Consider the following 17,259-nt stretch of genomic DNA (forward strand, 5'->3'; position numbering starts at 1 on the left):
CTTGTGCTCAGGGGTTGTACTGTCGTGCTAAGGGGTTGTACCGTCGTGCTCAGGGGTTGTATCGACGTACTCAAGGGTAGTACCGTTGTGTTTAGGGATTGTGCCGTCGCGTTCAAGGGTTGCACAGTTTTGCTCGAGGGTTCGACCGTCGTTCATGCTCAAGGAGTCATGGACTGGAATGAAGTAATTTGTCTCGACATGAGCCCCGTTTTCGGCAGGTCACGTATGTGCCAGGTTTGTAGCGACTTTCCCTCCTCTCCCCCTTCCTTTCTTCAGTCAGGATCTCAGCTGTGTGTCGTCTGCCTTAGCTTTCGCCGCCGTAACGACCGTGTGCAACACTGGGCACGTTACATCAGGAAGACATACAAGAGCGAAGCACAACAAGCCCTCCCCACATGACAGGAAGAGCGCTTTATTCGGTCTGGTGAAGGATTCAGGCCACCATAGCCATTGTTGTGTCTGGCGAGAGGTTCAGACCATCATAGTAACTGTTTTGTCTGGTAAAGGATTCGTGCCACCGTAGCGACTGTTCATCCGGGTGAGGGGCTCAGGCCAAGCTAGCGACTATTGTGTCTGGTGAGAGGTTCTGGCCACCCGAAGGACTGTAGGGGGTGATAGTTTTAGGCCCCCCCTAGTGGCTGCTCTGTAGATTGAGAAGTTCAGACCTCCTTAACGACTGCTCTGTTGGCTTACAGGTTCAGGCCATCTGAGCGACTGTCCTGCCATGTAAGAGGTTCAGACCACCATAGCGACTGCATTGTCAGGTGAGAGGTTCAGACCACTTCAGAGAATTTCGTGCCGTATGATCTCTCCCTCACAGGGAATGATTCCCACACCTTTTTCTTATTCTTCTCTCTCCAACTTTTAACAGTCGACGCTTCGTGGAGGTTTTCCCCACATGCGGGGTGCGAGTTGAACTCAACCAGTTTCATTTCCGTTGGTTCTCTTCAGTACACAGAGAACGAGGCTGTCACAGGACGAGGGCCGCCTTGCCAGGCACAGACCTGGCGAATTTAAGAGCAACGCGAGCCACGATTCTCCTCTTCATCCTCACCAGTGGTGGTGGCAGACGGCCACATGTTACCGGCAAAGTGGTGTCTGACGGCATGGTAATTGCGTCAGCGTTTGCTTGGCTGAGTCATGGTATGCGCTGCTCTCATTCCGTTTACCATTTACCTGTTGGAGTTTACTAGTCTGCTGCCCTTCCCTTGAAATAATGCCTGTGGGACGAAGGCTCTTTCTTTTTCTCTGTGTTATACAGTCTCTCTGAGTTTGGTTATCAAGTTTAAATGGTAGTGATATATGTGCTATGATCTTATGCCTATAGTTTTTTTTTTTTGTAGTTTATATATTTTTTTCATCAGCAAGGTTACGAGAGATTGTTCTGTATAATGTAATTTTCGGTCATTTGACATACCACGGGGAAAGGTACGTAGTGCAGAATCGGCGAACACTCCAGATAGGTCGGGCCTATTTTTCCATATGTCTGTCTGTCATCCATCCGGGCTTGTTCTTGTATCTCTTTATACCCTACACTTAGCCTGGTGTAGCTCCTTTACACTCTGCCAAGCCTCCTTCCTCCAGTATCCCCCCTCTGTATATTTTATACCACCGTAGGATACCGTTATTAAGGTAGGCTCCGATACGTAAACAGTTTAGTGTATCCCTCAATAGATTCCTTTCATCTTCGCCGTGTGTACGCTGCTGGAATAGCTTATACCTTTCCCAAGATATATATATATACTCCTCAAAGGCTCACGCTTTGCCTGCCTACGCTCTGTTCCATACACTGTTTGTCCTCAGGTACAAGGTGGAACATCCTGCAGTCACGCTCTCCACTCCAGTAAACTGATAATGTTTGACCTATTCAGACGCATGCGATGTTGTGTAACTGACTTAACATTCATCTCACAAGTGTAACATTGTTAACATGTCAGGTGTAAGCGCTATCATTCCTCTACACAGCAAACCTGCAGGTATTATATTTCCCTCTCTCTGCTCTCACGTGCTGGCGTTGAGGTGTCATGGCTGTGTCAGAAGATTTCAGGCTACAGTAATTGTACCAAACGTCTGAGGTTCGACACATTTATTGACGCGATGTCTCATGACAGTGCTTAACGACGTAGGGGTGGTTTAACGGAGAACAAACGAACGATGGTAAGGTAGTCACTTACGACTATTAATCGCAAACATCCGAACACTCTAGCTTTCATTTATTTGTTTTGTATAAACAGTAAAATATTGTGGGTGTTTGTGGGAGTCATTGCCACAGTCTCGGTACCACAGCTTCCATCCTCCACACTATCGGCTCTGGTGACGTTCCAGAAAGATAAAAGTTGCACAGATCAATAGCGGTGTCGTAAAGTTTGGGGTGACCTCTTGTGGTGCAATTATAAACTTTTCCCACCACGGCAGATGTCCGATTTCCTGCTAGGCGGCTAAGATTCTCCCGCGTGACTGATTGAGGTCTGTGTGTGTGTGTGTGTGTGTGTGTGTGTATGCGGTCATGATTGAACCCCGAGGAGCACGGCGGTATAACAATGGGTACGTGAGGGGTCAGATCAGAGGTCTTGCCATCACGCCCATGGGTCGGTCCGTGGTGTTCAGGGGTCGTGCTGAAGTGGTCACCGGATTTGCCGATGTGTTCAAGCTTGGGTCGAACTGTTGTTCCCGAGGGGTTTTACCCGTCGTGCTCAAGGGTCGTGCTGTCGTGCTGAGGGGTTGTTTGTACCGGTCGTGCTCAAGGGTCGTACTGTCGTGCTGAGGGGTTGTTTGTACCGGTCGTGCTCAAGGGTCGTGCAGTCGTGCTGAGGGGTTGTTTGTACCGGTCGTGCTCAAGGGTCGTGCTGTCGTACTGAGGGGTTGTTTGTACCCGTCGTGCTCAAGGGTCGTGCAATCGTGCTGAGGGGTTGTTTGTACCGGTCGTGCTCAAGGGTCGTGCAGTCGTGCTGAGGGGTTGTTTGTACCGGTCGTGCTCAAGGGTCGTGCAGTCGTGCTGAGGGGTTGTTTGTACCGGTCGTGCTCAAGGGTCGTGCAGTCGTGCTGAGGGGTTGTTTGTACCGGTCGTGCTCAAGGGTCGTGCTGTCGTACTGAGGGGTTGTTTGTACCGGTCGTGCTCAAGGGTCGTACTGTCGTACTGAGGGGTTGTTTGTACCGGTCGTGCTCAAGGGTCGTACTGTCGTGCTGAGGGGTTGTTTGTACCGGTCGTGCTCAAGGGTCGTACTGTCGTGCTGAGGGGTTGTTTGTACCGGTCGTGCTCAAGGGTCGTGCAGTCGTGCTGAGGGGTTGTTTGTACCCTTCGTGCTCAAGGGTCGTACTGTCGTGCTGAGGGGTTGTTTGTACCGGTCGTGCTCAAGGGTCGTACTGTCGTGCTGAGGGGTTGTTTGTACCCTTCGTGCTCAAGGGTCGTACTGTCGTGCTGAGGGGTTGTTTGTACCGGTCGTGCTAAATATGAGGGCCAACTCTGTTTTCGGAAATGATTTAAGTGAGATTTGCTGACTCCGTCTTCAGAATTTACGTCAGAGGAAAATCGTCTCATTAGAAAAGTCACAAGGGGAAAGAATTTACAGGGAATACCGGAAGACGATCATGGGAATTCCCTTCATCAAAGATGCGTTCGCATGACGGCAAGTGGCCCATACTCAGGGGATTTAGTGATTTGATGTTCATTTCCTCAAGACTTGAATTCTTGTGTATAACTCAGGCCGGCTCAGGGCCGAGAGTCACCAGCCAGTGAACATTTGTATGCCATGCATACTCATGAAGGGTATGTTAAATTAAATGGGTGCTTAGGGCGTAATACCTTTACGAAGTCCACCATGAATAGTATAAGATGAAAATACGAGAGGTCCTTATGTAATTTTTTCCTTAGGATCTGGTAACTGTATTGTTAATGATACGTTGTTTATTGACGCTATTTTTTTTTTTTATTAGGATCACGCAAGTGGTAAACCCTTGTAGCACGGCTGTGAAATACACAGTTGCCTTGATCGGTACAGGGAGCTGTAACACTGGTTATTAATTACGGTGTTAATTAGTAGTTGTTGCAATATCTCAGTCCTGTTCGGCCTCTGGTTATAGGGCATGGTCAACGCATAGTTTACTAACTTTTCCCGTTATGTTGATGTTATAAAGGGAAACATATTGTACCAGACTGTGAAGAAATATATCACTTCAGAGTATGGCTGGCTGGCTTTATTGCCTAGAATGCTGTCTGGCTGTGTGCACATTTCTATGTTCGACTGGTGTACGGGTATGTGGTCCAGTGTCCATGATAGAACAGTGTAGAACTAAAGTTATTGTGGCTCTGACCCGTGGCATGCCACTCTGTGGCTGTGGTCCGTCTCCATTGTTATATTGAGGCACACGGCTGTGTTAAGCCCATGTCCAATAGTTCAGGAACAGATTCGTCTGTATGTATGCCCATGTTTGTAGCAGAGTGACTTGTATTTGTACACATGTTTGTGTCCATAGCACAACAATATATGCTGTCCTTCACCTATATTACGGCGTATGAGGCTCCGTTTCCAACACCTTATTGGTGATATTCTTTGGATATTAGTTTCGTTAATGTATTTTTCTGTAGTTTGAATGATTGATGTTCACGTGTGTAGTTGTGAGTTGCAATAACTTCCTAGTAATAAAAAGAAGCCTCCCCCACGAAAGAAAATGGACATCAACCATAAATAAAGAGTATGGTGGCAGCCATGACCAATATACCTCAGAGGCTACAAGTCGTAATTATCGCAAAAGGTGGACGATGTCAGCTGTTTTGGGAAAGTTTCTTGTGAATCTGAATGTGATTAACGGACAAGCGGCTGAAGATAACGGTGGTATGTTGGACAAATCTGATAAAAGCATACGGTCTGTAGATATAATTTTCTTTATTGAAAGTGTAGTAAAAAAAAAGAGAACCAGATGTTTTGTTAAGAGTTTCACATCTCAACACCAGACGACGAAGTGCGTCAGTCGAAGACCAAGACGAAAACCAGCCGTTGTTTGAGTGGAATATGTGGCGGTGTGCGAGCTCATCCCTCACTTCCATACTTCTGTCTCGGTTGTTAGCTAGTTTCTGGGTGTACATCGCGTGGTATCGAAGTCCTTTAAAGGCTGTGGTTGGTGATACAGGAGCGCTTTCCCTCTAACTACCAGTATCTTAGATTAAAACGAGGTTTAGATATTACTAGCAGATTATTAGATGTAGATATATAAAGTTTTTTTTTTTTCTTAAGTTTTAATGAACTGAAATGAAAGCACTCGTGTATGACGTGACGTTTGGTATGCTGGTACCTGGCCCGGGTTATCCTACCGCGATAGACTACCACTCACACACACACACACACACACACACACACACACACAAGACCACGTGATGGGTGTATATGTGGAAATTACTAACCCCTCCCCCCTGCCCTTGACGCCCGGGAGGATGTTGGTGATCGACGGGGACGGGATTATTATTATTATTATTATTTTTTCCCCTTAACTAAACCGACGTTCGCATGGCTAAGCTGCGCCGAGTCTAATGTAGCTGCCGCAGCCACGATCACGGGACCCCCGACGTCACAATTTTCTGCCTCCCGAGTCCCTAACGCTACCCGTTATTAAGCGATTTTTTTTTTTTTTTTAAACCCGCCGGAGTCCCTCTCCCTCTGAGCTCTGTGATATAACATGTCAGCGTGGCTGAAATGATCGGTTGTAGTTGTTTTGTACGAGTCACGGCTAAACTTAAACCCCAACCCCGAGAGAGAGAGAGAGAGAGAGAGAGAGAGAGAGAGAGAGAGAGAGAGAGAGAGAGAGAGAGCCTTCTTTGACCACCCGGGTAATGCGAGGCATCCGTGAATTATAGTATTTTCAAGGAAAGGGAGAGGGAGAGGGAGGGAGAGAATCAGAGGAGGAGGACACCCCACACGGAAAGCATGCCGCCATCTGCCTAATGGTGCGGAGGGGTATGACTTGGGCTACGTTAAGGTCGTGACAACTTGTTAATTTGTCCTGGCGGGTCGTTCGTTCTAGAACACCCCGGGACATTAAGCTGCTTTATTGCAGGTAGGGGGAGCCGCCAACACCACCGTCAGCGGGAGGACTTAAGCACAGACGGATGAGTTTAGGAGCAGAGAGAGAGAGAGAGAGAGAGAGAGAGAGAGAGAGAGAGAGAGACAGAGAGAGAGAGAGAGAGAGAGAGAGAGAGAGAGAGAGAGACCTCTATGCTCTTGTGGACTCGGACCCTGCGAGGCTTTGGTTTGTTGATTTGGGTCGGGGATGTAGAGTGGAACGGCGAGCGTTAATACTGTTGCTGGATTCTCACAGACGGGATGGGGTGCTTCGCATGTGGCTTGGGTTTAGGGGGTTTGTGACGTGGGGTTGTAGAGTGTCGGGGTATGAGATTTGGTTGAGGGTGAGGTTGTAGATAATCAGTCTCGGGGGGGGGGGTTATTGTGTTCAAGTGAGCTCGTGGGTCGTGTGAGATCAGATGATCTGGGGTTGTAGCTGTAAGGCAGAAGGTACAGTGAAAGTTAATTATCCTGGTTTACAATGCGAGTCCAACAGAGAACAATTTTTTTTTCGGTTATAGGAACATAGACATTATTTATATTATTTTCGGTTATAGGAACATAGACATTATTTATATTATTTTCGGCTATAGGAACATAGACATTATTTATATTATTTTCGGTTATAGGAACATAGACATTATTTATATTATTTTCGGTTATAGGAACATAGACATTATTTATATTATTTTCGGTTATAGGAACATAGACGTTATTTATATTATTTGATTTATATTCAGCCCGGTATACCTACGTAATATCAGTAGTTTAAAATCTCCATCGGCAGTTGTGGAAATAACTTTGCCTTAGATCATGACGATAGATCGTAACTTTCCATCTGGCTGCACGTCTGCTTATAAAAAAATGATAACGGTTGCGTATTACTTTTTACCAACATAGCGTGGGCGAAACCATGCTCCAAATCATGGCCTTTTAGGATGAAAGGTAAGATAATAGGTAAAAAGAGAGAGAGAGAGAGAGAGAGAGAGAGAGAGAGAGAGAGAGAGAGAGAGAGAGAGAGAGAGAGAGAGGATTACTTTTAGCGCCACAGATGTTTATAGCCTAAAAGGTTTCAGATAGTGTGTTCACTCCTGTATTGATGAAACATGTGTCATGGTACATATAATGTAGACTTAGATTGGGCAAGCGATAATAATGTAAGTAAATTCATAAAATTGATTAAACTTTTTACTATTGATATGTGAATTTCCTTATTTATTGGGTACCTTGTGCATAGTTCACAAATGTTTTTCATTATCATATACATATTTATGTTTACACAGTGGAGTAGGTTATTCTAATTTTTGCCGTTTTAAGTTTATGCAATGTTTATCTATATATGTCAGTCAGTCTGCTGTTTTTAATAATTTCAGAAAAGATTTTGAAATGAGGGAGATTATATGTATAGTACGACATATGTAATAGTCAGGAATTTTTTTTCTCAGCATTTAGTTATGTTTTTGAGGTTGAGTTGAGGCCCACCTTAGAAAAAATACAAAAACAATAATTTTCCGGCATGTTGACAAGAGATGAGTAGTTTTCATGTCGTGGAACATGACCAGTGTTAACGTTTCTGTAATGGTGATGGGAGTATTTCTGCAGTAGGGATTCCATTAGACCATCCACATTCATCAGCACCACCTAGCTTCACCACCACACATCACCACCACCCGCCGCCTTCATCACCACCACACATCACAACCACCCGCCACCTTCATCACCACCACCTAGCCTCACCACCACACATCACCACCACCCGCCACCTTCATCACCACCACCTAGCTTCACCACCACACATCACCACCACCCGCCACCTTCATCACCACCACCTAGCCTCACCACCACACATCACCACCCGCCACCTTCATCACCACCACCTAGCTTCACCACGACACACATCACCACCAGCCACCGCCTTCATCACCACCCACTTCCATCACTTCACTGGGTCTTCGTGAGGGCAAGACACTAAGCTATAAAGAACGTTTTCTCTCGTGTTTTTATGTTAATGATATTTCTCCTCCTGGTCACTGCTTTTCGTGGTAGTGACGGGAATATTTGTTTTATCACGTGTCTCACAAAACATATTTCTCTCTCTCTCTCTCTCTCTCTCTCTCTCTCTCTCTCTCTCTCTCTCTCTCTCTCTCTCTCTCTCTCTCTCTCTCTCTCTCTTTGTGTATATATATATATATATATATATATATATATATATATATATATATATATATATATATATATATGTATATATATATATATATATATATATATGTATTTGTTTGTATAGTTAGAACATTACGTGAGGCGTATCCTACGTGTTGCAGTTTTTTGTGGTCAGTTATCATCTTTCCCGTAGCAGTGACCCCATTCCCTCCCCCAGTTAATAATCCTGTGTGGGCCATGACGGAGGGAGTAACGAGAGCCGCGCCCCTTGAGGTCGTCGAGACCGACGCCCAGGCGCACCTCCGGCCTTTAGTACCCACCTCCCTACTCGCTCTCTCCACCTCCCTACCCGCTTCTGCTCCACCTCCCTACCCGCTCTGCCGTAATGGCGCGGAGAACTGTACGAACGCGAGGACAGTATCTTAGTCGTTTATCGTATGTGAACGGTTGCTTGTATCTGTAAGTCGTATTACGCGGACGTTGCTGCCCTCAGCTTACGTAGACACGGACACACTGGAAGACAGACCGACAGAAGAACTGAAGTTTGGGGCTGAGTGACGAAGAGATATATAGACGAACAGAAGCTTAGGCGTACACTATATATTTATAGCCACACACACACACATATATATATATATATATATATATATATATATATATATATATATATATATATATATATATATATGGCAGGCTTGAGCGCTATCGCTAGGCCACACAGGGGTTCCGGGTTCGATCCTGGCTGTTGGAGGTTTGTATGTTCTATGAAAGTGCGCCTTCATATGCACTTTGCGCATGATCAAGATATTCCTATGAGTCCACGGGGAAAATGAAGCACGATAAGTTCCCAAGAGCACTTTCGTATGATAATCACATCATCAGGGGAGACACAAGAGAGAAATATAAGTCAGTTGATATACATCGAAGTGACGAAGCTAGGACGCCATTTGGTAAACATGCGATTGTCCAAGACAATCTTGGACAATCGCATGTTTAACAAATGGCGTCCTAGCCTCGTCTCTTCGATGTATATCAACTGACTTATATTTCTCTCTTGTCTCCCCTGATGTGATTATTACACGAAAGTGCACTTGGGAACTTATCGTGTTTCATTTTAACCGTGGACTCATAGGAATATATATATATATATATATATATATATATATATATATATATATATATATATATATATATATATATATATGAAGGGATAATCACACTTCAGTAGGAGTTCAGATAGATTACTGAAGCTGAACAATTCACAACATGTTTCACGGAAGAAATTCGCCTCGTCAGGTTTAAATAGTTCACAAAGTTTCAAATCCTAACACAAGTAGAGTCGAAACTGTTCCTACTGAGGCATGGCGGTAAGGGGATGTACAGGACTTTGTGCTTACGTTGGGATTTGAAACTTTGTGTGGTGTTTTACACCTGATAAGGCGGATATCCTCCGTGACACATGTTGTGTATTGTAACGTTCCAGTAAATTATCTGAATTCATGGTAGAGTGCCATTACCCTTTTATGAAATTGTCACGGACTAATGTGATCGGCATATTATCATATATGTAATTTTTTCCCCAGTTCTTGTCCGCTGTTTACCGCGTTATTAGCGAAGAAGCGCCAGGAACAGTTTAAAATATGTCGCATTCGCTTATATATATATATATATATATATATATATATATATATATATATATATATATATATATATATACTATCCCTGGGGAAAGGGGAGAAAGAATATTTCCCACGTATTCCCTGCGTGTCGTAGAAGGCGACTAAAAGGGAAGGGAGCGGGGGGCTGGAAATCCTCCCCTCTCAGTTTTCTTTTAGTTTTCCAGAACAAGGAACAGAGAAGGGGGCCAGGTGAGGATATTCCCTCGAAGGTCCAGTCCTCTTAACGCTACCTTGCTATCGCGGGAAATGGCGAATAGTAGTATGAAAATATATATATATATATATATATATATATATATATATATATATATATATATATATAGCGGATGTAACCATGGCGTCCTAGCTTCGTCTCTTTGATGTATATCAACTGACTGTTATATTTCTCTTGTGTTTCCCCTGATGTAATTATTGCACGAAAGTGCACTTGGGAACTTATCGTGTTTCATTTTCCCGTGGACTCGTAGGGATATCTTGATCATGCGTAAAATTGTGATTCTTTCCAATATATATATATATATATATATATATATATATATATATATATATATATATATATATATATATATATATATATATTTATTTATTTATTTATTTATTTATTTTGCTTTGTCGCTGTCTCCCGCGTTAGCGAAGTAGCGCAAGGAAATAGACGAAAGAAATGGCCCAACCCACCCACATACACATGTATATACATACACGTCCATACACGCAAATATACATACCTATACATCTCAACGTATACATATACATACCTATACATCTCAACGTATACATATACATACACACACAGACATATACATATATACACATGTACACAATTCATACTGTCTGCCTTTATTCATTCCCATCACCACCCCGCCACACATGAAATAACAACCCCTCCCCCCGCATGTGCGCGAGGTAGCGCTATGAAAACACAACAAATGCCACATTCGTTCACACTCAGTCTCTATCTGTCATGTAATAATGCACCGAAACCACAGCTCCCTTTCCACATCCAGGCCCCACAGAACTTTCCATGGTTTACCCCAGACGCTTCACATGCCTGGCTCAATCCATTGACGGTGGCGGGTCGAGGCGTGACCTTGCTGGTCCTTGCTGGTCCTTCAGATAAAAGGCTCAGACAATCGTCGACCCCGGTATACCACATCGTTCCAATTCACTCTATTCCTTTCACGCCTTTCACTCTCCTGCATGTTCAGGCCCCGATCACTCAAAATCTTTCTCACTCCATCTTTCCACCTCCAATTGGGTCTCCCACTTCTCCTCGTTCCCTCCACCTCTGACATATATATCCTCTTGGTCAATCTTTCCTCACTCGTTCTCTCCATGTGACCAAACCATTTCAAAACACCCTCTTCTGCTCTGTCAACCACACTCTTTTTATTTATTTAGGGTGTTTTGGTCGAGGTGGTGTGCAAAGTGAGAGGGTTAGGGAAAATGATTTGGTAAACAGAGAAGAGGTAGTAAAAGCTTTGCGGAAGATGAAAGCCGGCAAGGCAGCAGGTTTGGATGGTATTGCAGTGGAATTTATTAAAAAATGGGGTGACTGTATTGTTGACTGGTTGGTAAGGTTATTTAATGTATGTATGACTCAAGGTGAGGTGCCTGAGGATTGGCGGAATGCGTGCATAGTGCCATTGTACAAAGGCAAAGGGGATAAGAGTGAGTGCTCAAATTACAGAGGTATAAGTTTGTTGAGTATTCCTGGTAAATTATATGGGAGGGTATTGATTGAGAGGGTGAAAGCATGTACAGAGCATCAGATTGGGGAAGAGCAGTGTGGTTTCAGAAGTAGTAGAGGATGTGTGGATCAGGTGTTTGCTTTGAAGAATGTATGTGAGAAATACTTAGAAAAGCAAATGGATTTGTATGTAGCATTTATGGATCTGGAGAAGGCATATGATAGAGTTGATAGAGATGCTCTGTGGATTCTACTGTACCTAATAACCTTGCTCTTATTCACATTTACTCTTAACTTTCTTCTTCCACACACTTTACCAAACTCAGTCACCAGCTTCTGCAGTTTCTCACATGAATCAGCCACCAGCGCTGTATCATCAGCGAACAACAACTGACTCACTTCCCAAGCTCTCTCATCCCCAACAGACTTCATACTTGCCCCTCTTTCCAAAACTCTTGCATTTACCTCCCTAACAACCCCATCCATAAACAAATTAAACAACCATGGAGACATCACACACCCCTGCCGCAAACCTACATTCACTGAGAACCAATCACTTTCCTCTCTTCCTACACGTACACATGCCTTACATCCTCGATAAAAACTTTTCACTGCTTCTAACAACTTTCCTCCCACACCATATATTCTTAATACCTTCCACAGAGCATCTCTATCAACTCTATCATATGCCTTCTCCAGATCCATAAATGCTACATACAAATCCATTTGCTTTTCTAAGTATTTCTCACATACATTCTTCAAAGCAAACACCTGACCCACACATCCTCTACTACTTCTGAAACCACACTGCTCTTTCCCAATCTGATGCTCTGTACATGCTTTCACCCTCTCAATCAATACCCTCCCATATAATTTACCAGGAATACTCAACAAACTTATACCTCTGTAATTTGAGCACTCACTCTTATCCCCTTTGCCTTTGTACAATGGCACTATGCACGCATTCCGCCAATCCTCAGGCACCTCACCATGAGTCATACATACATTAAATAACCTTACCAACCAGTCAACAATACAGTCACCCCCTTTTTTAATAAATTCCACTGCAATACCATCCAAACCTGCTGCCTTGCCGGCTTTCATCTTCCGCAAAGCTTTCACTACCTCTTCTCTGTTTACCAAATCATTTTCCCTAACCCTCTCACTTTGCACACCACCTCGACCAAAACACCCTATATCTGCCACTCTATCATCAAACACAGTCAACAAACCTTCAAAATACTCACTCCATCTCCTTCTCACATCACCACTACGTGGTATCACCTCCCCATTTGCGCCCTTCACTGAAGTTCCCATTTGCTCCCTTGTCTTACGCACTTTATTTACCTCCTTCCAGAACATCTTTTTATTCTCCCTAAAATTTAATGATACTCTCTCACCCCAACTCTCATATATATATATATATATATATATATATATATATATATATATATATATATATATATATATATATGTATATATATATTATCCCAGGGGATAGGGGATTAAGAATACTTCCCACGCATTCCCTGCGTGTCGTAGAAGGCGACTAAAAGGGGAGGGAGCGGGGGGCTGGAAATCCTCCCCTCTCGTTTTTTTTTAATTTTCCAAGGGAAGGAACAGAGGGGGCCAGGTGAGGATATTCCAAAAAAGGCCCAGTCCTCTGTTCTTGGAGCTACCTCGCTAACGCGGGAAATGGCGAATGGTTTGAAAGAAAGATATATATATATATATATATATATATTTTTTTTTTTTTTTTTTTTTATACTTTGTCGCTGTCTCCCGCGTTTGCGAGGTAGCGCAAGGAAACAGACGAAAGAAATGGCCCAACCCCCCCCATACACATGTACATACACACGTCCACACACGCAAATATACATACCTACACAGCTTTCCATGGTTTACCCCAGACGCTTCACATGCCTTGATTCAATCCACTGACAGCACGTCAACCCCTGTATACCACATCGCTCCAATTCACTCTATTCCTTGCCCTCCTTTCACCCTCCTGCATGTTCAGGCCCCGATCACACAAAATCCTTTTCACTCCATCTTTCCACCTCCAATTTGGTCTCCCTCTTCTCCTCGTTCCCTCCACCTCCGACACATATATCCTCTTGGTCAATCTTTCCTCACTCATTCTCTCCATGTGCCCAAACCACTTCAAAACACCCTCTTCTGCTCTCTCAACCACGCTCTTTTTATTTCCACACATCTCTCTTACCCTTACGTTACTTACTCGATCAAACCACCTCACACCACACATTGTCCTCAAACATCTCATTTCCAGCACATCCATCCTCCTACGCACAACTCTATCCATAGCCCACGCCTCGCAACCATACAACATTGTTGGAACTACTATTCCTTCAAACATACCCATTTTTGCTTTCCGGGATAATGTTCTCGACTTCCACACATTTTTCAAGGCTCCCAAAATTTTCGCCCCCTCCCCCACCCTATGATCCACTTCCGCTTCCATGGTTCCATCCGCTGACAGATCCACTCCCAGATATCTAAAACACTTCACTTCCTCCAGCCTCTCACCATTCAAACTCACCTCCCAATTGACTTGACCCTCAACCCTACTGTACCTAATAACCTTGCTCTTATTGACATTTACTCTTAACTTTCTTCTTCCACACACTTTACCAAACTCCGTCACCAGCTTCTGCAGTTTCTCACATGAATCCGCCACCAGCGCTGTATCATCAGCGAACAACAACTGACTCACTTCCCAAGCTCTCTCATCCCCAACAGACTTCATACTTGCCCCTCTTTCCAAAACTCTTGCATTTACCTCCCTAACAACCCCATCCATAAACAAATTAAACAACCGTGGAGACATCACACACCCCTGCCGCAAACCTACATTCACTGAGAACCAATCACTTTCCTCTCTTCCTACACGTACACATGCCTTACATCCTCGATAAAAACTTTTCACTGCTTCTAACAACTTTCCTCCCACACCATATATATATATATATATATATATATATATATATATATATATATATATATATATATATATATATATATATATGAAACCTCATGTAGTTTGTGGAGCTGGAGTATGTCATTTTATTGGACATAGTGTGTGATAAATGTAATTAATTCATAAATATGTAAATGCTGCTCGTCATGTATTACCGGACATTTTTTTTCCGTGGAACAAATTATGTTACACAGGGAACACCTCGTGTGTGCTGGTGGTGGTTTGGTGATACCGAGGGAAAATTTAAGAACTTATCTGAGGGAAGAAGTAGCTGTAGCTGTACCTTATAATGGTAGCATCTGGAAAGCTGTATAGACTAAGTGTAATGATGTGAGTCATGGCAAATAGTGTGGACGATCGTGTCAACCGGAGTTAGTAGTGTTTTTTTTAAAAAAATAAAAAGACTTGACGGTTTGATTTTCTTCCTACAGGTGGCGCAGGATTGAGTGAGCTGAAGAGGAATGACCGTAAGTATTATTATTATTGGCTGGTGTTGCAGGCAGGCAGCGCTGTTGGCTTGCATACGTCCTTGGCTCTACATTAGAGAAGGCTGAGGGGGTGGTTTCCTGGGTACGTTGTGATCTCGCTTCTTGTATTGGAATGAAGTAGTCGTGACTGGTGCTCGACCGCTTGGATATACTCAGCTCTTTAGTTAGGGGATGTGGTATACTGGAGTGTTATGACGTTCCTGAATGCTTATCAGGGAAATATTTGTGTGTTCCTCGTATATGTTCGCCATTTCTCGCGTTCACGAGGTAGCGCTCATATATATATATATATATATATATATATATATATATATATATATATATATATATATATATATATATATTAGATTTCATTGAAAGTTACTGGTTGGGAGTCTACGGCGTTTGAGACCTGCGATGTTTAGGTAGGCAGTAGAGACCTCCTCCCGGGGCAGGAGGGGCTCGCCCCTCCCGGCTAATGTGTCATTCGCATAAAATTACGGAAACGACGCGAGTTTTCCAGGTTTTCGGCCAGCCTTGAAAAGTTGGGTTATTTCCCCAGCGGCGTCTCTGTAGTGGGATCCTCCTTTACTCTAATAACCTGCAGCCGGGTTTACCTAGCTACCAGGCAGCCAGACCCAGGGAAGCAATGGTGAAAATCCTCGAGGTGGCGGAGAGGACGTCAGGCAGGAGATGGGCAGAGCACCAGCCTCAGCACAGGAACTGGTTGATCGCTGGGATACTTACACACGCTCTCCTCTGCCTAGCGTTTACCAAGCCTGGCGTGTCCCGTATCTGCCGTTTACCGAGCCTGGCGGTAACCAAGCCTGGCGTGTACTGAATCTGCCGTTTACCGAGCCTGGCGGTAACCAAGCCTGGCGTTTACCGAGCCTGACGGGTACCGAACCTGGCTAGCATCAGGCCTGGTGATGATACGATTCTATATGGAGTGTGTACCGTGCCCGGCTCACACCTTGCTTATAGTGATGATACAGTTGTATATGGTGTGTGTATGTGTGTGTGCGTGTGTGTGTGTGCGTGTGTGTGTGTTTGTGTGATATCATATAACATGTAGAAAAAAAATGTCATGAATTAACACTGGATATTGTATTTAATAGGGTGGTGAGAGTAAGTGAGCTTGGGAAGGAGACCTGTGTGAGGAAGTACCAGGAGAGACTGAGTACAGAATGGAAAAAGGTGAGAACAATGGAAGTAAGGGGAGTGGGGGAGGAATGGGATGTATTTAGGGAATCAGTGATGGATTGCGCAAAAGATGCTTGTGGCATGAGAAGAGTGGGAGGTGGGTTGATTAGAAAGGGTAGTGAGTGGTGGGATGAAGAAGTAAGAGTATTAGTGAAAGAGAAGAGAGAGGCATTTGGACGATTTTTGCAGGGAAAAAATGAAATTGAGTGGGAGATGTATAAAAGAAAGAGACAGGAGGTCAAGAGAAAGGTGCAAGAGGTGAAAAAAAGGGCAAATGAGAGTTGGGGTGAGAGAGTATCATTAAATTTTAGGGAGAATAAAAAGATGTTCTGGAAGGAGGTAAATAAAGTGCGTAAGACAAGGGAGCAAATGGGAACTTCAGTGAAGGGCGCAAATGGGGAGGTGATAACAAGTAGTGGTGATGTGAGAAGGAGATGGAGTGAGTATTTTGAAGGTTTGTTGAATGTGTTTGATGATAGAGTGGCAGATATAGGGTGTTTTGGTCGAGGTGGTGTGCAAAGTGAGAGGGTTAGGGAAAATGATTTGGTAAACAGAGAAGAGGTAGTGAAAGCTTTGCGGAAGATGAAAGCCGGCAAGGCAGCAGGTTTGGATGGTATTGCAGTGGAATTTATTAAAAAAGGGGGTGACTGTATTGTTGACTGGTTGGTAGGGTTATTTAATGTATGTATGACTCATGGTGAGGTGCCTGAGGATTGGCGGAATGCGTGCATAGTGCCATTGTACAAAGGCAAAGGGGATAAGAGCGAGTGCTCAAATTACAGAGGTATAAGTTTGTTGAGTATTCCTGGTAAATTATATGGGAGGATATTGATTGAGAGGGTGAAGGCATGTACAGAGCATCAGATTGGGGAAGAGCAGTGTGGTTTCAGAAGTGGTAGAGGATGTGTGGATCAGGTGTTTGCTTTGAAGAATGTGTGTGAGAAATACTTAGAAAAGCAAATGGATTTGTATGTAGCATTTATGGATCTGGAGAAGGCATATGATAGAGTTG

The 17,259-nt window shown here is 43.8% G+C and overlaps 1 long non-coding RNA gene across 1 annotated transcript in view; it reads left to right on the forward strand.

Moving 5' to 3' along the window:
* The window catches only part of LOC139753982 (uncharacterized), a 285,933-nt gene that overhangs the window by 36,365 nt on the left and 232,309 nt on the right, over positions 1-17,259 (forward strand). Inside the window, exon 2 of the long non-coding RNA XR_011713794.1 lies at positions 15,009-15,044. This is a non-coding gene — a long non-coding RNA (uncharacterized lncRNA). The remainder of the gene's footprint in view (positions 1-15,008; positions 15,045-17,259) is intronic.

Source organism: Panulirus ornatus, chromosome 16 (assembly GCF_036320965.1).
Source record: "Panulirus ornatus isolate Po-2019 chromosome 16, ASM3632096v1, whole genome shotgun sequence".
Lineage (NCBI taxonomy): Eukaryota > Metazoa > Arthropoda > Malacostraca > Decapoda > Palinuridae > Panulirus > Panulirus ornatus.